The sequence below is a fragment of the Electrophorus electricus genome, chromosome 15, assembly GCF_041902795.1.
Source record: "Electrophorus electricus isolate QZ-2024a chromosome 15, ASM4190279v1, whole genome shotgun sequence".
NCBI lineage: Eukaryota > Metazoa > Chordata > Actinopteri > Gymnotiformes > Gymnotidae > Electrophorus > Electrophorus electricus.
This window is the reverse complement of record NC_137511.1, coordinates 770123-793829: the sequence shown is the minus strand read 5'-3', so window position 1 is coordinate 793829 and position 23707 is coordinate 770123. Positions and strand designations below refer to the sequence as shown.

At 40.8% G+C, this 23707-nt stretch overlaps 1 protein-coding gene across 10 annotated transcripts in view; it reads left to right on the top strand.

The window, feature by feature from the left end:
* The first annotated feature begins 21121 nt into the window (after nt 1–21121).
* The window catches only part of pcdh15b (protocadherin-related 15b), a 115232-nt gene continuing 112646 nt past the window's right edge, over nt 21122–23707 (top strand). For 3 of the 10 annotated variants that reach the window (XM_081697165.1, XM_035533817.2, XM_081697162.1), the window contains exon 1: nt 21149–21751. The gene's annotated coding sequence lies outside the window, so the exon portion shown is untranslated. Of the gene's footprint in view, nt 21752–21779; nt 21929–23707 lie in introns of those variants that run through there. The other 7 variants (XM_081697166.1, XM_081697163.1, XM_081697168.1 and 4 more) reach the window with 6 other exon arrangements.

Sequence of the window (23707 nt, the reverse complement as noted above, 5' to 3'; positions counted from 1 at the left end):
CCCTGTATTTCATCCATGAAGTGACCAAAAACCCTCGACAAGCCTAGCTGTGCAGTGCTCCTTGACTCTTCTGTTAAGCCTGTACCGTACTGCTGTAAACAGATTGCATCTCAGAAAGGTTGTTATATCAAAGTTGTGTCAAATACAGCATGGAAATCACATTAATGAGCAGCACTGAGGTGTTCCATATGTAGGAGGCAACACTGGGATAACAAAGACGAACCGAAATCAAAGTAGATCCTAGAAACTGGCACCAGAGCGCCCAGCAGGAGCAAAAGCGGGAAAGACAGCAACTGTAATGAAAGTCCAGACAACAGGCGAACAGTAACTGAGAACTAAGACTGCCACAAACAGCATCTTGCAGCAACTTCAGGGATATGTGTATCTTAATTACTTCAGCCAAGATCAGTGTTCAAAATGGCACCATTAAAGGGAATCAAAACAAAAATAGAAACATGTAGCGGTGAATCAAAGTGGAAAGCACTGCTGACTTAGAAAATGCTCAGAAGAAGTTTGACTAAAAGCACTCGCAATGAACTCCAGAAGAAACGTAAAAAAAAAGTAAGAAGATTTGGATCACACGGGTCGTGCTGTATGTACTGAAACCACACACAGCATGAGCCGTATTGAACAATATGTACATTCTTACAGATGCTCATGTGTGTTCACATAATTGTTGTGGTTTGGGGATGATTTGTTGTTTCTGCTGCGTCAGCTCGGAAATCTTCAGAAAACTGTTGTTTGAGTTGTCTGAGACAAGTTGAAGCTAAAGAAAAGCCAGACTGTTTAGCACTTTTAAACACATAAGCGTGTTTATGTTAGTGTGGTTCTGAAATAAAGGCTTGCCACCAGCAATTCTTGCTTGAAAAGCTGCTGAAAGGTCAAGAGTTAAAGTGGTTCTGCATGGATGAACTAACTGTAACCCTGTACTCACAACAGTAAAAAAATGAGCAAGGTTGCTTAAAAACATCAGAGGACAATGCATCACTGAGACACTAAAGCAGGCATCACTGTGGACTCTCTTGGGGTAATTGTTGCACTGTGGATGTTATACTGGGCCTCGGGTAGAAAGACAGCAGATGGTTTACTTAATTTCTTACAAGCAGGAATCACTCTGCTAACTTCAGTTCAGTTCAGTTTGATTCAGTTCAGTGTTATCAATATAGTGCTTTCTACACAGATGTTGCCACAAACTACCTTTACAAAGATCCTGAACTAGATCCCCGCTGAATAGGCCAATGATGACAGTAGCAAGGAAAAACTCCCTGTATTATTGCTATGCCAACACAGGATAACACAGAATGGCTTGGCTGTGCTCGAGAGAAGGGTTGTGAGAATAACTATTCTACTTCATCTTCATAATATGCTGATAATGTCCCGTCAATTGCCTTTCAAGGTGATACCTTTTTGTGCTTGGTTTCCAGGCTACAGACGATCACAGGCTGAAAGTTATATATATTCGATTATGCCCCCCCCAGCTCTGACAATCAATCATCCAGTTAGCACCCATAGGCAAGGCTTTGTATCAGATGCCCAACTATCAGTGCTTTGCTCATTTCTCTCTGGCCTCTTGTCCTCTGTCAGGTTTCTGGGGCTTATGATGGGTTCCTCCATGATTACTCGTGTGTGATATCCACAAATGCGCCCAGTGCTTACATAAGACCAGCTCTCTTTTACCAACTGCCCAAGGCCACAACGTCGCTGTTAAATTATTCTGTGTGAACTGGAAGCTATGTGCATGTATTAAGATTGTACATTACAGTAAGGAAACCACATTTGTTCAGCTTATCTGGGACTTGAATACTCAGCTTGGAGAAAAGCAGACCAAGCTCTGAACATCTTTGTAGCAGGATTTTGTGTGTAGCATTATGGAGCTTATGAAATCTGGCCCAAAACAAAGTCCTTCGAATTTGTTCAATGACTTTTGCAGTGTAGTTACCTGTCAGTAACCAGGCAGCTTGGTTTTAGGCAAGCATATGCTGGCACTATTTCAGTGGTAGCCCCACTATCTAAATATAGCTTTAAGAATGACACGTCTTCCCTCCCCTGTGTCAGACACAGTACAGTACTTTCATGGAGTGCCAGGCTGTCTGCGTGAACCATGTGCCTTTCGTCTTTCACCAGTTTATCACACTGCAATGGAGATGTCTGCTTGAGCAGTGTAAATGACTAATGAAGTGGCCTGACACACTAAAATAAGTGTGACAAAGTGACCCCCAATGCAGCACTTGTCATTTTGTGATGACAGGCCGTGAAGTTCTTAACTCTGGGGACCTACTTCGCTCCCACAAATGGCTCATGTCTGGATTTGAGAAATGCCAAACACCCTACTGATATGTCAGTGGGTTTGACAGGTTTAAGAATGGAAGGATGAGGAACGCGAGTGGTCATCATTATCCCAAACACTGTTATAGATCTGTGTATACACAGAACTTCCTCCATGCAAAATGTAGAGGGGAAAGGTATCAACGTCTATCTTAAATTTCTACTCAAGTTATCTGCTAGTATCTTGGTACTTGGACTGGAGCTGTATTTTGGTTGTTGTTTTTTTATGGTAAAACTAGAAAAATGGCAAACGTCATTAATAAAACGTCCTACGTTACCTAAAACAGGAATGTATTTGACCAGTGGCCAAAGAATAAATCAAAATAACATATTCTTTGCATCTTTGTGAGTAATTAAAAGGGGAAGTGACCTGATTAATACATTGTTTAGAGCCAGGAAATACGAGGAGATAGAACACTAATTTATTAATTCAGTAAACATGTTTTTAATACTCCTGCATTTTGTGCTGCAAGCATAACCTACTTGGATTATTTTTTTTTAGCATTTAGCATTTAATTATTTATAGAACATTACCCCTTATTTATGATATGATAACTGAGAGATGCCCAATTCATATTATTCAGTTCAGTTTGGCCAACTGTGCTGTCTCCATGTGCTCTTTCAGAGTGCCCATAAAAACACTTTCATGGCATTCATCTTCTATGCCAAGCTTCAAACACCATAATGCATGGAGCAATCACAGATATCACTGAAACATATCCATTAACTCCTAAATCCTTGGCATCACATATTTTTGGAACCCAGCAAGGTTGTTCTCATTATCCCAGTTATTCTTCTTCCCTGACATTTACATTATTGAGAGGAAGTTTATTTCCTGCTTATTTTCCTGCTCACGGAAAAGCTGTGTTCTCACACTATTAGCGCCATTGTCCTCCTCGTTGGCCTTTCTGCTAAGACATATATGTCAGTTTGCTTTGCTGAGGATGATACGGTTGTGCTATGAAAGCACACTGCCATCCCTAGACATCCTGTGGAATGTTCTGGTGTGGAGAAACACTAGCTTCCCTGGTTCTTGGAATCATTTACAACATAATCACAAACCAAGCCTACTTTCTCCTGCTCAAATTCTTTTGAGCTGGATGTCAGCAGGGAATTACAGCAATCATGGAGCTAATCGATACAGGACCTAATATAACTGCTGAACCCTGCCCGTAGGATAAATACTAGGCCTGAACTGATTTTTTTTCCTCTCAGCTTTCCCGTGCTGTCATGATTCAGAGAATATGTTTTACACAATAAGGGTTCATTTGAGGAACAATCAACATGATTTTAACTGCATGCAAGTTGGCTAGTGAATATATATATATATATATATATATATATATATATATATATATATATATATATATATATATATATATAGTTTCAGTATTAGAAAGTGTTTATCTACAGAAGTAGGAGTCATTATTTAACACCAGTTCTCAGTGTTTAAGAGACTCTCTAAAAGAGCAATACAATCTGCAAGTCCTCACAACAACAGTAGATCTCCAAGAGAGGGTTGCAACCATGATCAATGGTGGCTGCACCAGAGTATGACATAATCTATGTCTCCTGGCCTAAGAAGCTAGTAGATCTGCATACCCTGCAGTACAAATGAACCAGCGGCTAGAAACAGGCACCTCCCCTGGCTGGCTAAGCCCAGTGCCAGGCTGTACTGGTCAATATCCCAACAAGAGACAAGTATCATCTAACTACAAATAAGCCTGTTGGCCCTCATCATATGAACCTGAAGTGAAATAAAAGTTCTTATCAGGCATTGTTATAGTTACTAGTCTGAATTAGTTTTTATTAGATACCAAACCTATAGATGTTCCTAACACACTACTACACTATATTTTACAAACCAGATTGTGATGTTCCTCATGAGGATGCTCTCAATAGTGCAGGTATAGAAGTTCCGCAGCACCTTGGAGGGCAGTCTGAAGTTTCTTAGGCGTCTGGGGTGGTAAAGACGCTGATGAGCCTTCTTTGCCAGGGAGTTTGTGGTGGAACCAGAACAGGTCCTGTGAGACGTGAACTCCAAGTTACCTGAAATTGTCTACTCTCTCCACTGTGGTTCCGTTGATCCTAACCAGTTGGTAGTGCCACTCCTGCTTCTTGCTGCAGTCCTCAATCATCTCCTTTGTCTTGCTGACGTTTAGGAGGAGATTATTTTCCTGGCACCAGTTTTTCAGGTGTTTAATCTCCTCAAGGTAGGCCCTCTCATCGTTGTCCGAGATCAGGTGCATGAGGACGGTATCGTCAGCAAACTTGACAATGATGGTGGAGCTGGAAGTGGCTGTGCAGTCATAGGTGTACAGTGAGTAGAGCAGAGGGCTTAGGACACAACCCTGAGGAGCTCCAGTGCTGAGGGTGAGGGTGGAAGAAACACAGTTGCCCACCCGTACTGATTGCGGTCTGTCTGTTAGGAAGTTGGAGATCCAGTCACACAGAGATGGATGCAGTCCTAGATCCTCCAACTTAGTAGTGAGTAGGGATGGGCATGATGGTGTTAAATGCTGAATTGTAGTTGACAAACAGGATTTTAACATAATTACCCCTCCAATTGTCCAAGTGGGCCAGTGTGGTGTGGCGCAGATGTGCAATTGCATGATAAGTAGAGCGTTTGTCGCGGTATGCAAACTGCAGTGGGTCGATGGAGGCTGGCAGTGAAGAGGTGATGAAGTCTCTGACCAACTTTTCAAAGCATTTCATTGTGACTGATATGAGGTCAGCAGGGTGGTAGTCATTGAGACAGGAAGGCCGAGGTTTCTTTGGGACAGGGACGATGGTGGATCATTTGAAGCAGGATGGGGTGATACCATGCGTCCAGGAGACATTAAAGATTTCAGTGAATACCGGGACTAGCTGGTCTGCGTAGGCTTTGAGGACTCTACCGCAGATGCCGTCTGGTCCCGACGCCTTCCTGGTACTCACTCTTTTGAACACTCTCCTCATGTCACTCTCCATGATGACGAGAGGGCGCTGGCCCATGGCGGGCTCTGCGCATGCGCCGTTGTTAGTGCTAGTACTGTTAGCATTAGCGCTGCCAAGTGCAGCCTCAAAGTGAGTGAGGGAATGTGTTTAGCTTGTTCGCCAGAGACCTATCCGCGCTCATCAGTCCAGGGGGTGGGCTCCTGTGGTCTGTGATCGTCTGTATATTGTCCGTAGATTCTGTGAGGTGTATTCCAGCTGCTGCTGCTGTTCTGTACAAGCCACAGCCCCCCCAGCTGGATCATCGCACCCATAAAATAATTAAAGTCACATTAAAGTTGCTACGTGGTTGCTATGCATGGCATACGTGACACTGCTGACCTTCCCAAGTGCTGACATCACCTTTCTTTCCACCATCTTTATCAGCAAAAACGCGCCACATATTTTAAGATCTCATTTGTGTTGTGACCAGGGGTTCTGACTCCCCAGATAAAAACTTTTCACAGCTGCACTGTGAAGCCACAGCAATGAGCTTGAGGCATTTGCTAGTAAATATTCTAAAGTAATTACACTATGCCAGTATTCACATCATTAGGCTGCAGTGATAATCTAAGCCATGATGCTCTTTCAGACTTTCCCCTCATTTCATTCTGTGTGCTTTGTAAACTTGTTGTTTTGATAATGGTTAGAAGTTTACACCTTGTGCTGAACCCTTTGTTTCTGCTGATGAAGTGCTTTAGAACCCTGAATTGTTTCTGTACTCTGTATGTTGTTAATAATTTCATTTTATGCTCTCAGTTGCAGTCATCTGCAGCTTGGAGTCAAGTGAATGGCAGGATCAATGTCATTATGGTGTGTACGGCTTATGCAGCAAATTTTATACTTTGACTTTACATTTTTTACTTCTAGCAGATCCTCTTATCCAGAGCGACTTACAATTTTCAATCATGTTACAGAGTTAGTTGAGTGTAGTGTTAGGAGTCTTGCCCAAGGACTCTTATTGGTGTAGCAAAGAGAATTTGCCCCAGAAGGGATTGAACCCCAGTCCCCCACATGAGAGGAAGTGTTGTTACTCCAACTTAACATACATCTCACTCCTAATTTACATTTTCTATCAAGTGTCAATTGTTCTAGTTTAATTTGAGGGGACCAGGAATAAAAAAAACTCTAATGAAGTTTAATAGATGAGTCTAATGTTAGCAGTCAGTTTTCAAATATCTACAGCATGTTAACTGTATTTGACATTAAGTAAGTATTCCTGTGAATCTCTTCTATCATTTGTGAAGTGACAGAAGGGTGACATTAATCTTAACCTATTTAGTGAAAATCAGACAAAACACCCCCAACTCTCAAGCTGTTTCTCACTGTTGTGTATCTAGACTGGATACAAACATGTCAGTGTAAGTAACATTACTAAAACTGATTGCAGTTCAAGCCTCTGGTAGTGTGCTTTTATAGGCTATACAACATTCTACCTTTGTTTTCCCAGTGTAAATTACCATGGCTGGTACACTGCCCTTGTTTTGTGGCTAAAGTCAAAGATTCCTTTGATCTCTCAGTGACGACACCCTTCTACAGCTGCCTCTCAGTAGAAGCCGCCTCCTGCCACAGCGATCTCCACTTTCATATTTTCCTTTCGGAGGAGGTAAAGTCAGACTGTCTGTCATTCGGCTGCCTCGACTCCCAAACCAGTTGCTCGTTCGACTTAAGTCAACTGCTGTCAACCTGCCCATTGCCCATCATCTCAAGCCCAGATATGAGGGAAGATTATGCAAACAGCATGTAATTGGTTTTATTAATGGAATATGTCAGAGAACAAGTGCACACGCTGCTGACAAGGCATTTTATTTCCAGAGATCTCTGGATTGCCTTTGATCTCGGAATTGTGGGCAACGCTTCATGTGCTCTGAATGTGGTACTGTGGCGGTGCCTTCTGCCACCTTTGGGGCTTTTGCCCAGAAGCCTGCAAGACATAACCACAAGATTTTGTGCCTGAAAATACTGAGATATGAGCCCCATTCAGGATTTACTGGGTTTTTTCTGTGCCTTTTTTGAGGTGGAATGAGAATATTTTCGTGTTGCTTCTGCTGTGTATTTTTGGAGAGGTCACAGAAGTAGAGTCAAGATTGATGGTGAAGTACTCTCTTGCAGTGTTGGTCAGTGGCGCGTCCCATAGCTTTTCTTGTATGCCTGTTTACTGGGCTTGCTTCGTGTTAAGGCTTTCAAAGGATTGCAGTGCTCTGCCTATGATTGTGGGAAATGTAGGATTCTTGTCATTTTCTTAATTGCCTTTGCCTTGCACCACCACATACTCACATGATGGCTAGTAAAAATGCATTCAATAAAATGTAATCATTTTTGACCTACTACAGTGACGCAAGCTCAAATATTTGCTACGAATGTGTGTTAGTGTGCAACCTGATTGAGCATGTGAGTACAGAATGTGTGAGAGAGTGTGTGGTAATGCAGACAGGCCTTCCATTTTAAACTGAAAAACAAAACAGAAGCATTGTGCTTATGGCTGCAGGGTGGAGTTCCAGCTCCCCTATACTGGTGAGTCACTGCAGCGAGAGAATAAACTGAATGTTCAAACTGAAGAACCCCTGGGACCGAACATATAAATGTATGCTCCCAGAGGAGGAGGAGAGGAAGAACAGATCGCTCATCTCCTACTGAAGTGTTTGTTCTCACTCACAGTTCGGCTGTTCATGTATTATTGAGGCTGAGAACAACGCACTGAGATATGCTTCCAGTGAACTGTGTTTGTCATTTCTATAATTTATTTTGTGGTTTGGTGTCTGGGTCAATCACTAGTCTTAGAGAGGTGAAGAATTGATTTCATCGATTTTGGGCAGGACAGAATGCTGAGATATTGATCATGGTATTTTAAGAACAATCTAAGACACAAATTTGATGTCCATTAAGAAAGGCAGGAACAATAACATGGTGCAGTCATAACATTTATATGCTTACGAGCAAATCACCTTTTATCATTTAACCGATAGACATATTTTACTATTGCACCCTTGTCTCATAATGCAGCCAAGTCATGACACTCAAAGGAAGGCCCTACACTGTGTGTACAATTATTAGGCAAGTTGTATTTTTGAGGATTAATTTTGTTATTGAACAACTACAGTGCTCTCAGCCAATCCAAAATGTTAATAAACCTCAAACCTGAATATTTAAGCAAAAATGAGGTTTTGGCTTTCTTGGGAGAATATCTATGTGTGCATAATTATTGGGCAACTATTAGTGTGAAATAAAAAATGGAAATATTCTCAACTCACATTTTTGTCTGTTAAAGTGAAAATAATAAACAAACAACTCAAAATATACAAATAAACATTTCTGACATTTAAAACAAAAAATCAGTGAACAATATAGCCAGCCTTCATTTCAAAAACATCTTCCATTCATGGAATCTGTCAGTTTCTTAACCTGTTGATGATCAACTTTTTGTGCAGCAGCAACCACAGCCTCCCAGACACTGTTCAGAGAGCTAAACTGTTTTCCTTCACCGTAGGTCTCCTGCTTAAGAAGGGCCCACAAGTTCTCAGTAGGTTTTAGGTCAGGTGAGGAAGGGGGCCATGTCATTATTCTTTCATCTTTAAGGTCTTTACTGGCTAGCCACACAGTGGAGTGCTTCAGTGCATGTAATGGAGCATTGTCCTGCATAAAAATCTTGGTCTTCTTGAAAGATACATAGTTTTTTTTTCTGTACCACTGCTTGAAGAAAGTGTCTTCTAAAAACTGGCAGTAGGTTTGGGAGATTTTGAGTCCATCTTCAACCCAAAAAGGTCCAACTACCTCATCTTTAATACCAGCCCATAGCAGTACCCCACCTCCACCTTTCTGGCATCTGAGTCGAAGTTTGGTGCCATTACTGATCCAGCCGCGTGTTCGTCAAGAGTCACTCTCGTCTCATCAGTCCATAAAACCTTTGAAAAATCTGTCTTCAGATTTCTTGGCCCAGTCGTGACATTTCACCTTATGTGTCTTGTTCAGTGATAGTCAGATTTCAGCCTTCTTAACCTTGTACTTCTGGGCACTCCAGGTAGGTTGCAGTCCTGGAATATGACAGTAAGTTAAATCTCTTCTTTGGCCCATTTTGCCCGAGGAAAAGAAGCTGCCTAATAATTATGCACACCTTGATATAGGGTGTTGATCTCCTTAGGCCACACCCTCCCTCATTACACAAATACACATCACCTTAAATCCAATAAGCTTTCAAGTTTATACAGCTTGTAGTTGGAAAATATGCATAAATATTATGATATGGTCAAAATACTCTCTTGCCTAATAATTGTGCACATACTATGTTACCAGAACAACAGGCCAGATGGAATGTCTTTATTTGGTCATATATGTTCACATACATGTGCAGTACAATGATATATTCCTCTTCACATATCCAAGGTGGGGTTAGAGCACTGGGTCAGCCATTGTATAGCACCCCTGGAGCCAAGAGGGTTAAAGGTTTCACATAACAGCCTAACAGCAGCTATACAGCAGAGCCAGGATTCAAACCCACAACCTTCCAATTGGCAGCACAAAGCCCAATGAACCAGGTGACCACTGCCCTGTATTCAGATAGTCTCTTTTAGTTAATAACGTCTCCTTTAATTAATATAGTCTCCTTTGGTTGAACCTATTGCCTACAGAGAAATGACAGTATGGAGAGAAAACGGAGAGTCACAGGAGTTAATTTTAGCACTGAGCTGTAGCATGGCCTCACACTTCCAGTTCCTCCCAGACTCAGACTAAATGCAAACAGATCAATAGGATTATCTAACCACGAGAAAGTTAAGGCAGCTTAACCTTTCAATCGGTCATTGAATCCGTCTACTTTAATTGAGCCGTTATTAGGATTTTATGGCTTCCAGTCCTGGAATTATATTAATCGTGTCTGTAAATGTCATAGAGTGAGAGCACTTGGGGTAAAGAAAAAAAACAGCATCATAGGTGTAGTTTATCCTTTCTTCCCTTGGGTCATGCGAATGCTGTCAGAAATCTGATCCTTGGTCTCTTTCATATCTTTTCAAAGCCAACTTTGCACATCCAAGGGTTCGGTTTGCCTGAGTGATGGATTAATGGAAGTGCAGTGTCCTAAAGGTCAGATAGGCACAAGCAACACAGAGAATCCTGAGAAGGGTGTAAATTTGTGAAAAAAACCAAACACTTAGCCTTTTGAGGAACAGAGGATCCTACTACAGGTAAGATTACATAGATTGTCACTTGAAGTCCCAAAAGATGGACCTGTGAGGTACCACAGTTCCTTGATGGGACCTCGTAGATAGCAGAGTAGTTACCAAGAGAAAAACTTATTAGTTCTTTGCGGCCTGCGTTTAAGGCTTGAGAGAGATTGCAGTGGTCTCCTGGTTCAGCACAGAACTCCTTTTATTCATCTACTGAGAATAAGTGTGCTGGTTATTTGTACTTTATACCACACTGAAGAGGAATTCACCTCTGCGTTTCTAAGTCAGTCAGGTTCTGTGCTCTTCTCCATTATCTGACCAGGATTCTGTTATTGACAAATGTGCATCAAAAAAATAAAAAAATAAAATAAATGTATGTGTGTGTGTGTATATATATATATATATATATATATATATATATATATATATATATATATATATATATATATATATATATATATATATATATATACATACAGTTGTGCTCATAAGTTTACATACCCTGGCAGAATTTGTGATTTTTAAATATTTTTTCAGAGAATAATGCTAATACAACAACATTTCTTTTATTCAAGTTTAGTGGTTGGGTCAAACCATTTATTATCAAACAATTGTTTTTGCCCTTTTTAAAATCATAATGACAACAGAAACTTCCCAAATGACTCTGATCAAAAGTTTACATACCCTGGAAGTTTTGGTATGATAACATACACACAAGTTGACACACACAGGTTAAAATGGCTACTAAAGGTAACCATCCTCACCGGTGATCTGTTTGCTTGTCATTCAGTGTGTGTGTATAAAGAGTCAATAAGTTACTGGGCTCCTGACAGACCCCTGCATGAGACATGGGGAAAGCAAAAGAATTATCAAAGGATCTGTGGGAGAAGATAGTTGAATTTTATAAAACAGTAAAAGAATATAAAAAGATATCCAAGGAATTGAGAATGCCAATCAGCAGTGTTCAAACTCAAACAAAATGTTCAGCTACAAATGCCAGGAAAATTGTTTGGGATGCAAAGAAAAACCCACAAATAATGTCAGCTGACATACAGGACTCTGAAAAAAGTGATGTGGCTGTTTCCAGATGCACAATAAGGAAGCACTTGAAGAAAAATGGGCTGCATGGTCGAGTTGCCAGAAGAAAGCCTTACTACACCAGTGCCACAAAGCAGCCCGCTCACAATATGCCAAACAGCATAGAGACAAGCCTCAGGATTTCTGGAACAAAGTTTGGAGTGATACCAAAGTTGAACTTTTTGGCCACAACCATAAATGCTACATTTGGAGAGGAGTCAACAAGGCCTATGATGAAAAGTTCACCATCCCCACTGTAAAACACGGCAGTAGATTGCTGATGTTTTGGGGATGTGTGAGCTACAAAGGCACAGGGAACTTGGTTAAAATTGATGGCAGGATGACTGCAGCATTTTATCAGAAAATACTAAAGGAAAATGTGCACTCATCAGCCTGGAAGCTGCGCATCAAAAGCACTTGGATGTTCCAACATGACAATGATCCAAATCACAAGGCCAAGTTGACCTGTCATTGGCTACAGCAGAAAAAAGTGAAGGTTCTGGAGTGGCCATCTCAGTGTCCTGACCTCAGTATCATTGATCCACTTTGGGGAGATCTCAAACATGCAGTTCATGCAAGACAGTCCAAGAATTTACAGGAACTGGAGGCCTTTTTCCAAGAAGAATGGGCAGCTTTACCATCTGGGAAAATAAAGTCCACAACTACCACAAAAGACTTCAAGCTGTCATTGATGTTAAAGGAGGCAATACACTGTATTAAGGACTAGTGTATGTAAACTTTTGATCAGGGTCATTTGGGTAGTTTCTGTTGACATTATGATTTTTAAAAAAGGGCAAAAACAATTGTTTGATAATTAATGTCTTGACCCAACCACTAAACATGAATAAAAGAAAATTTGTTATATTATCATTATTATTCTCTGAAAAAATCACAAATTCTGCCAGGGTATGTAAACTTATGAGCACAACTGTATCTTTGGTTACTAATATCTAGATGACCCAGGCAAAATCTGCTTTTGCATGAATGCCCCATGAATCAAAGACATTTGTTATGTTAGGACCTGTCAGGTAATTAAAAATAAAGCAAAGCTGATTTTCAGGCTCATATAACAAACTATTCTTCATTAGCCTCCAAAAGCAGGCATTAACTCCAGGAGGCAGTTGGATTTATAGAGAAGTAGTCACCCACATGTATAAAATATGTGACTTTGTTATTGAAATGTGGTAATGTAGCTTTTGAAAGGCCTTAAAATGTTCTAAAACAACATGGCCCCATTTTCTGATGGTAGTGTTATGATGTTCATATAGCCTACTTCAAATATCGCAAAATGTTTCATGAGCTAGTCAAGGTGTATTGCCCTGATATCAACAGAACATGTGCAAATCTGTAGGGTTTCATTTCAAATGTAAAGAAGGCTTTCATCACTGGCTCGCTGCCTCTGGGCCAGTGATTCCTCTTCTGGCTCTTTTTCATGTATGATAGTCCTACGAAGTCCATTACAAAGTCTTTCTGGCCTTCTGCAGTAATCAAAAGCTTGATTCTGTAAGGTTGATGGCAACAGTAACAACGTCTCAGCTTTGACACTCAACATCACAGCAAATGAATGCAAATGTCTGTGGGGGGAGCCAAATCCTGTGAGCAGCAGTGTGTTGCTACACCTTAATGGCACCAAAAGCAGAACTTGGACGGGAACAGGACAGTCCATTCCAAGTCAGACTATTGTGAGTCCAAGGTGATCTCTTACCATTGTTTTAAGTACACATTCTTCCATGAGAAATTATCACATGAAAGAAAACGTGCTGTTACTTAAATTCTTGAGGGTTTTGCCAAAAGAAATGGGGCTAAGGCATTTCAAAAAGGCACAAGAAGACAATGAAATACCTAAAATAGAAAACAGTTAAAATATTACTTGATTTGCTGTAGTTATACGATATACATATACATTTTTCACCCCATTTTGGTATATTATTACCACAAATGGATGAAACCTCTTTGCTAAAGCGTGCTTTTCAGATTAATATCAATTTGTGTAAAAAGGTCAATGATGGTAATAATGAACATTCTGTTAATAAAAATTGTAATTATATGGAAGAATATAATTATATGGAAGCATACAAGAGGAATTGGGCTATTCTAACACATTAAAAATGTGTTCAAGTTGGTCTAATCTAAAAAGACTGTAAGAGAACTGAAAGAAGCCTCTGGTGTTAGGCTAGTAAACCCTGACCTGGTGGCAGCGTAATAAAGCCAGCCATGTGTGTGTGATTGGGTCCGTGTTGTTCAGTGCCTGGTCTAATGGAGCCAGGTACCACAGAGCACATCATCCTGATGCATAGCTCATGAGGCAGCTGAAAAGCTTGGTGTTTTATTCCCTGTGATAACACGCTCTGCTCTAAAAGATTATGTGTTGTTCTTACTAGTTTGGTTGCAAACTCAACCGGTACAACAACCTTTTCCTCATATTCAAAGCACATGAAATATTTTCCAGCTTTTTGTTATGGTAATGGTAATATGTGTTTATTGATTGGCAGACACATGACTCTTGGCAAGTGTAACAGCACGCACTTGACACAGTGTTAAAGTTGAATGTAACGTGAATGTTGAGGAGTCTCTGGCCCACGTCCTCTCTGCCTCTGCCCTCATCTGCTTGCACTTCTGCCTCATTAGTTACCTCATCAAAGCAAGTGTATGAACAGTCTCTGTGTTTCCACTCATGCTTTGCAAAGTCTTTTCAGGCACAAGCCACACTACTGTGTTCTGGTCTCTAGTGTTTTCTGGCCTGCTGTTCTCATTCATCATCATGGATTTGACTTTGATGGGCCCGATTATCTGTGTATTTAAATGTCTTGGCTTTTCTAACCATGACTCTCAACAACACCACTAGTAACTCTGCACTTAGGCACAACTGCGTCTGCCTTTAATCTGGTGAAACATGCAATTTTCTGATGAGCCCACAGAAAAATAACCATCAATAAATATTCAAAAATTAAGCTCTAGCCATGTTTAAACATTGTACACATTGTAGTACACATTGTACACAATAAACAACCTACCCATAATAACATGTAAAAGTAACAGCCAATGAGAAATATTACATGCAGAGGTTTAACAATTACATGTTTAGTGGATGCTTTTATCTAAAGTGACTTATAATTATGACTGAATGCAACTTTAGGGTTAAGGGCCTTGTTCAGGGACCCAATAGTGATAAGTTGGAAATGGTGGGGCTTGAACTGACAACCTACTGACTATTAGACAAGCATCTTAACTGTTGAGCTCCCCCTCCCATGGGTGGTGTACCAGAGGGGACAGTATACACTGCTAGTTTACATTATTTGGAAAGAAGGCATGGTTGGAGTTAATGTGCTGCACTCCAACCATTTCATCTAACAAGATTTCCAGAACTGTTGGCAATGGGAACCTTTGGACCATTTTAAACTCCACAGCCTGTCTATCACTGACACTTTTGAGTACTTGCTGACTGTTTTTTTGTTTGTTCGTTTTGGCCATAACTGAATTTTCAGATGGCATTAGGTAGAATACTTCCAAGTCCAAGCTTTAAAGTGCCAACAGAACCTACCGATGCAGGTACGCAGACTCCATTACCACATATAAGACAACTCACACTGACAGATCAAGGAGGCAGTTCAATTTATAGTGAAAGTATTGCATATACGTCTGTAAAGTGTTGAGGGGTAGCATTACAGCACTCTCGAGTTCTCAAATGGCATGATTGCTTTGAACTGCCAAGATATCACACCACAGCCCCACATATTATTACACAAGCTAAGCGCACAAAGTTATTGTTAACTGCAGATTTTTAGACCCATATACATCATGCAGTTCTACCAGCTCTCTCTCCAACACATATCTACGTGGTAAAAGCCTCGTCACCATTGCTGAAGGTGTTTGTTTTAGAATGACCAAGCAAAGGAGGTAGAGCTATAATCTATAACCCACGTAACTGCACCCACTCTTTCACTTCCTGTTATTCCTCCTGCTCAGATTCCAGCTGCATCCAGATACACACCCTCATCCAGATACACACCCACATTCAGACACACACCCTAAGAGTGGGAGCGCATGAAGACATAAGAGACAGCATAAATGGACACCCTTGACACTAGAGAGGTGCCCCATGTATCCTTGATGCTTCACTATCTTTTAACAAAATTCATAGCCAGTTTTATGAGTCCAGTAGATGTTCTGAGAAATATAGTCCTAATACTTAAACTCTGTGGAAAACACTTTATAAACTTTATAAAAGAGCAGGGTTTTTATTTTGCAGTCAGATCTGTTAGTGCGAGGTTATGGCAGTGGATCCCTGGTCTCTCAGGTATTACTGACTTGAGCCACAGGCAGCTGGCTGTATTCAGCAGTAATCAGCCTTTGGTCCAGCTTCTCCAGGGCGATTGCCATAACGACTTTAAATACCCACACACATGCATCACCTTCTTGCTGTTTAGTTTCTTTTAAATGATGAAGGCCATGTTCATCAGAGTCTCCCTGTCTTTGGAGCCTAAGACTGTGAATTAGTAGAAAGTTGGTTTAAAAAAATGTTTTTGCTAATGATGCTTCTTGGGAGAAGTCACCAATGAGGTTTTTTACCCCTTATGAAACACAGCCTGTCTTTTGCCATGGAATGTACCGCTTACTGTACTGAATAAATAATTAACCTCTGGACAATGAAAGCCCAATGATATGCAGCCTTTCATGATCAAGTTTAAATGCATCTCCTGTGTTTTCAGAGCAGAGCCATGAACCCCTATAATTGCATCTCATGCTGTAGTACAGTCATTTCTATTTACATCAATGTCAGAGACGTCTCTGCATAAGGGAGCCTTTTTTTTCATTTTACTTTTGAATGTTTTATGTTATGAAATCCGCTATGGCTGTCATGGCTGTCAGTCCAATACCGAGTATAAATGTGTGTTTTGAAGCTTGCAGAAAACCTTTTTTTTTTTTTTTTTTACACCAATAGCACAACCTAAGATTACGACGGCTTGAATGTGCTCTTTTAAGGCTGGCTCGGCATATTCAGAAAATCCATAGGAAGAAGCTGCACATAAAAGCTGCAGACATTGACTTCCTGAGTGGAAGCTGCCATTATGCGGTCCTCCTCTGTGGGGCTGGGGCCCAGCACGAGACGACACGGAGACACTGCAAGATGAGACGGAGACACCGCGAGGCGAGACAGGGATGCGGCCTTAAAGAGCGACAGTGGCACAGGCCCCGTGCTAAGCAAGGCTGCTCTGACATTTGCAACTGTCTGTGTATCCAGCCTGCTATCGAGCTGCTCACATGGGGGGTCTCGCTCTCTCTCACCAGAAGAGGCGCGGTTAGCCATACACCATGTCTACTGCTGCACCGCCTTCCCACCACTCAGGAGCAGTCGGACGCTCCGAGATCGAGCGGAAAGATTTCTCCAACATTTCAGATGATGACATTCACATCTCGCAGGATACGGGAGCGAGACACCCCCCTCCAAACTCCACGTACACGTCCCTATTTCTATTCTATCAAAAGGCAAGGTGCACTCAAAAGAATAACAGTGGATATGGCCACAAAATAAGTGACTGCCGTGTTCAGCTATAATGGCTGAATGTCGTATCAACAGTGTTCGTCAGACTTGGCATGAGAGAAGACAGCTTTAGGAAGAATTGAAGGATGTGAGGTGTGTGGATTGTGGTAGTGGGTTCAGCCCAGCACTGGCCTGAGTGCTCTAAACGTGTGCTATTTTTCTTGTAAATATGTATTATCAAAATTTGATAGAGAGTACCAACTTATCCTAATGTTCCTAAAACGTGGGGAATCTACTATTATGTGTATGAAAGTATGCCTGTTAATCTCTAGTTCTGATTAACCAAGCCCTCATGGGTTCTGCAATGGTGTGCAGTTAGATATTTTAATTGAGTTGTGCAGGGTTATGTGCACTACATGTAAAGGAAAAAGGCTACGAATCCTGCCTTGTCATCTCTGATTTGACAGAAGGGAATAACTTGCATTTACATCACATTCTGTCCCACATTCCATTGTGAAGTATTATCTGTGATAATAAAAAGTGATATAAGAAGTAGCATGCAGTGCTATACTGAATACCAATTAACTCAGTTGAACTGGCAATAACATGCATCATGCATCGTGACCAGACAGCTATGTGCAATTTATTTTTAGATTCTTAATATCTGAATTCAGTATTTAGGTTCATTTCCATTTTTAAGTTGTGTAGAATGGAAAATATTCCATGCGTTCTAATAGCAGCAATGTCATTTTCCAGTGTCCTTGTTCCTCTCAGATATAACGACATATATGACTGACCTTGACTGTAAAGGCCGTTTAAGCCACTGATTTAGTGGTTTCATGAGATGGGGACATAACAGATCATCTAGTATGTTTGTTTAAGAATATAATTATAGGTCCTAATGACCACCTCAGTGTTTAGAATGAGGAGTGTGGATTCTCTGTGTAACTTTGACAGAACCATAAAGAACTTTCATTTTGTTGCCTTTTTGTGGTTAAAGTGTTGAATGATGTATTGAAATATGAACATATCCAGTAACTACTGAATACATTTGTCTTTCATTCTCCTAGATCATGTTTTCTTTATCAAATGAGTCATCTGAACAAATGCATGAGGAAGCATATTTAAAGGCCATGACATTGTAGAAGAAGATTCACATGCTAATTTTAGTCAAAAATGTAAAGGCGTGATGCATATTGCAGTTACCCAGTTAAAGGGCAAAACATTTACATTTAGCACACCTCAAAATCTCCTGTTGTGAATGCTGGGCTAACTCCTGGACACACCGTGTCACCTGACTCCTGGACACACAGTGCAGCCTGACTCCTAGACTCACCGTGCTGCCTGACTCCTGGACACACCGTGCAGCCTGATTCCTAGACACACCCTGCCGCCTGACTCCTGGACACATCGTGCTGCCTGACTCCTGGACACTCCTGGATGTTGTATTTCAATATTTGTTTCATAATCATGTCCAATTTTTTGTGCAACAGGGAAAAAAATGTAAAAGGTGAGGTGTCAAAGTCACTTTAAAAGAAAAATAATTCTTTAATTTGAATATAGTGTGTGCCAGAGGCGTCATTCCCACAGAGCCTGAGGGGGCACGTGCCCCTCAGTTTTTTAGGAAGTAAAATGTATTATTGCAATGATAATTAATTTAAATGTACATCTTATTTTAATAAGCACAATTTTTATTTTAATAAGCACAGTTTTGAAACAAATTTCCTAAACATGTCGAACCACCCATTGATTATGTAATAGAATTTTATTGATAGAATTTTCAATGGGACATTATTGCTAATGGTTGCGACCATTGACAGTAGAAAAGATTGCTTTATTCAAAATACCTCTAGGGGGCAGCATCTCTGATTTAATCTCCATTGTATATATAGTACACGCACATGTAAAGCAACATATAAAAAGTGCAATAAGAAAACGCGCCTTTTTCAGGCTGTATGTGGTTGTATATTAATATAAATATATACCTATATATGTTCTTAATTATTTGGTAAAGCATTATGTTTCTAAATTCCTTATGCATTGTTTTTCCACTTATACTAAATTATCGTCTATTTTGCCCCATCAAAAACAGGGTTGCCTGATGCCCTTGGTGTGTACTTTTTCTTCTTCTGCAGGAGCACTGTAGAACACTTGCGTGTGTTCTGTTTTGTCAGATTTCCTCTCACACATTACAGCTACATCCAGCCAAATTATTTGGTGCACTCACTAAATTAAGTTAAACCTAAGTTTAGGTAATTAAATTACATATAGTCAAGCCAGGGAAGATGAATAAAGAAACTGTACTTCACACACTCAAAGACTAATTTGTTAAAAAAAAACAACATCAGGATTTAATTTGTTGTGTCTATTTTAGATCACCATTATATTATGTTTTGCTTTCTCTTTCCATATAAGCAAAAGTGTAACAGTTCACAAAGCAAATGCACCAAGGGTGGAACTATGAATAGAATTACTCACAAAAGAGTAGCTGTTAACAAGGTGTCTTGCATGTGTTTGGCCTCTGAAAGATCACAAGGGAAATCTGGCATGGAGGTGAGAGATATTTAAATGTCATTGTGAGCAACCTACAAGTGGACCTTGTTGAAAAAATTTCATTCCAAATCATTTATTCATTGCTGTTAACAAGTACACATTCCAGACGCTAGATTAGGCGAAGGTTTTCAGGACTGCATTATTTGAAAAATAGCAGCAGAGACCATATCCAGTCCCCGCTGGTGCCAGCAACCTGTCATGCTCCTCTTAGTTCTGGTTTTGCTAGGTTTTGTGGCACTCGCCAGAGATATAACCTGAGGATGCACTGGTCAGTGGTGATTGTGAGAAACTGTGCCGTCAGGAGCACAATGTAGATCAGGTGCACATGCAAATCAACTGTGACATGAGCCTACTGCAGTCTGCATATATGTGTCATTTCTGCTGATATTTGCCAGTTATGATGACATTTATATATTTAACAGCCTAATTTACTTACCTACACATAGGACAAAATTTTGGCAGCACAGGGCTACACTACAGCCTCATCCTGATTTGCTTTATCAGGGAACATATTTTGGTGTCAAAGCTCATGAGGGAAAATCACTGGATACTTTAATCTTCTAAAAAATGTATGTATGTCAAATTTACCGGCATCCCTGTTTCTACTGTATGAACTCTCCTATTGCCAAGGTAACAGGATGACATCATCCTCTGTGATGTTGAAGGAGGTCAGGAGCACAGGGGTATGGATGTGTAAGCAGGAGGCCTGGCCTTACCTTGGACTTCTGTCCGTAGCTCACAAGAAGAGTTTGAATGGGATTCTGTCAAGCTACTGAAATGATCGCTGCAGATATTTTATTCTGGTCTAAGAAACATCTTTGAGCAGAACTGGAGGACTCTTTTGGATACATAAAAAAACCCTGCTAAATTATGACAAAAACCCATAAAGAAGACAAAAGTGAAACTTCACACTGGAGACTGTATACTTTAATATGACACCCTCCTTCTCTTCACAATGAACCCATCTGCAGTGTTTATAGGACCCAGTTCATGATCCATGGGGCTCATGGTGCACCAGCTGGTTTTATAAGGGAACAGTATTTCTTCTGGAAAAATTTCTAAATACCTTATGGCTTTAAATACCAATGCCTATTATGCAATTGCGTTCTGTGCAACAACAACAAAATAAAGTTTACATGGACTCTCACTGATTAAAATCACACAGTAGACTATTAGAAATTGTTCTTTTTCTCGCATAATCTAAGTCTAGATTGCAATTTCCATATCATTCATGGGTAAAAGTAGACATTTGAAGCAATACATGTGTACTTTAAATTATTTTCTGTGTTTTATGTACAAGAAATGTATATCTATACTCTGCATAATAATAATGACCCCACATAAAATACCTTATGCATTTATTTATGTATTTGATTCTATAGATGTGCATGCTTTCAAGATCTGTCTCTGTTTCCGTTGTGGAGACCATGGTTTGATACATTAAGCCTCCAGCACAGAACCTGGCTTATTTGATGGTCGACCACTATACCTGCTTTTTGTCTGAACGCTGGAGCTCAACAGGATTTAATGTAATCCACCGAGAGAACAGATGGACTGATAGCATCGTCTCCCCTAAACGCGCGCTATACCGCAACACCAAGACCTCTTGCATGAGGAGAAATAACTTGCTGCAAGTTGTATACTTTTTTTGGTCGAATCTAGTTATTAGCGCTGTTAGCTGACTGATATTTTCTCATACATGAATATTTACTTTAAACAAACTATACGCGCTCTAGGACTGGATTTCGTCAGCTCTGGCAATATCCGGCGCAAGCGCGTCTTTTGCACCGTGTATGTGTGTGAGTGTGTGAGTGTGTTTGTGTGTGTGTGTGTGTGTGTGTGTGTGTGTGTTTGTGTGTGTGTGTGTGCTTGTGTGTGTGTGTGTGTGCCTCTTTACCCAGCCGGATGGGATTACTCCTGTGGCAGGTGGACGCGGGGAGCTGAGGGCAGCTCACTGTGTGCTGCGAAGACAGAAAGGTCTCTGGACGCACAGCTACACGTTTGGCCACTGGACTGTCCCACATCCAACACGTTGTTTCTACAAGTTGTGCGTTTGAGCGCTGCGGGAGACTCGGCTGCTGGACACGGAGGGCGGCAGCGCTCCTGGCGGAGACAAGCTTGACGATGCAGGTTCAGACTGTGGCTTTTGGAAGAGGATTAACACTGCTTACCAACTAACGGGGTAAGACTTTGCTGTGTGCGTGTGTTGGCGTGATTATTGGGTTAAGATAGGATACGTCCGGTAAAGAAAGTTAAGTGGAATTTCATAAGATGTAGTTCGCGCAGTGAAATCGAATCTGAATTGTGTTGGTCCCATTGCCATGCTGAGTATTCTCGCTGCTGATCAGGTCAAACGAAGGTGCGTTTCTTTCTTTCTTTTACATGTTTTAAAGTAAAGGTGTGGCTAAAAGGTGTTGCTTGTATTCAAAATGCACTATATCGCTAGTGTCGGTTAAAAATAGACTCATGCCGTGAGTCATTTTTTCGGCAGATGGGAAATAGCCTAGGAATTGTCCGACGATGTCACATAGACACAGGAACAGCATATTTACTGACACAGGGATTTAATTCTGCATGTAGGTCCCCCTTTCATGTCAGTTTGCTAGCCTATCAAGGCAGGCAGCGCTGCGGGATTTGGGATTATAGACCAGTTCATCCAATTACTTCGAACATTCCCAACAATCTGTTGCCTTGCCAGTTTAAGTGATTTAAGCGAAACTGCGCTTTGAGGGTAAAATCGAATCGAAAACTCGGAGTATCGGTTGCAGCGGCACTCCGCAGTGGTCACTGTATAAAGATATTTGGACGATTAGTTTTATGGGTCAGGGACTGTCGGGGGAATCTTGAAGGAGTCAAGGCAAACGTCACACTCCCGGATTATAATCGGATGCAGAAGTGCTGCGTGTCATTTTTTGTAACCTATCCAAGGGTTAATTTTAATTATTCGCATCGTAAGTGCGTATTTTAGTGTTTTTCTGTGAAAACTGAACCGTTTGTAGACGCATATTAGATCTTAGAATATTTGTTTTACGATAAGAAATATACTTATAGAATTTGAAGAAAAGGACAATCTAAGATCTTTCCAAAAGACAGCCTGTGAAATTCGATTTTATCTACCTTAAACTGTTTTTCCAGTACGTGTTCAGGAATCGCTGCTATACCTGGAAAAGCTGTGCATTAAAAAAAACACACTCATGTAATTCGAAAAAGAAAAAAACCCAGTTGAGAGTGCAACGGAATAGAATTAGCCTGTAAATGTTGTGGGTGTCTCTATATAGATCACCTTGTCTACTAGAGCACTCACGGTCACGCTTCTGTGCTCAGGCCCCCGCACGTTAATTATTTACTTACACCACATAGTCCGTCGTTCCCATAACCCCACTGCTGTCAGTTGTGCTAGTAATTGTCTGTCTCCAAGCGCTAACTCAGGTGACCAGTCTGTGTCAACGAGGGTCATTGCCAAGGAAACACATTTAAGCTGTACAAATTGTTTACAGAAACAGAAATATGCACCTTAAATATGATGACTGTTTTCTGGGGATTCCATCACTGGGATCAGGCAGGGTGAGCTCTAACCATTTAACAAGCTTTAGCAGTTTGCTTGCATTCATTGCATTCAAGCAGTTTGCTTGCATTCAAACTGTTTTCTCCGGAATAAAGATGCTGAAGGAAGTCACCAGCTCTATGTAATATCTTCCACCAAATGTTCTTTTTCACTGTGCAAGGGGCAGTGGTCAAGGTACTTGCCTTGTAGTTGCCAGGTTGTTGGTTCAAGCCCCACCACTGCCAAGTTGACACTGTTGGGCCCCTGAACAAGGCCCTTAGCCCTCAGTTACTCAAATTGTTCTCTGTCATAATTGTAAGATGCTTTGGATAAAAGTGTCAGATAAATGTACTGTACTCTGCTGACCAGGAAACCACATCAGAGATTTCCTTTGCACCTGTTAACACACCCTATTTTCACTCCAGATTTTGTCTTTCACAGTTATACTTCACATTGTGTGTTCATATTGCCACATCTGTTCTGTGTAGCCCGGCGTCTGCTGACTCATTGCTGCATGTTTAGTTGCGCTGTCCCTGGCTGTCTCATTAAGGCCAATGGCTAATAGGACATATTTCTCGCTTAGCCCACCACAGC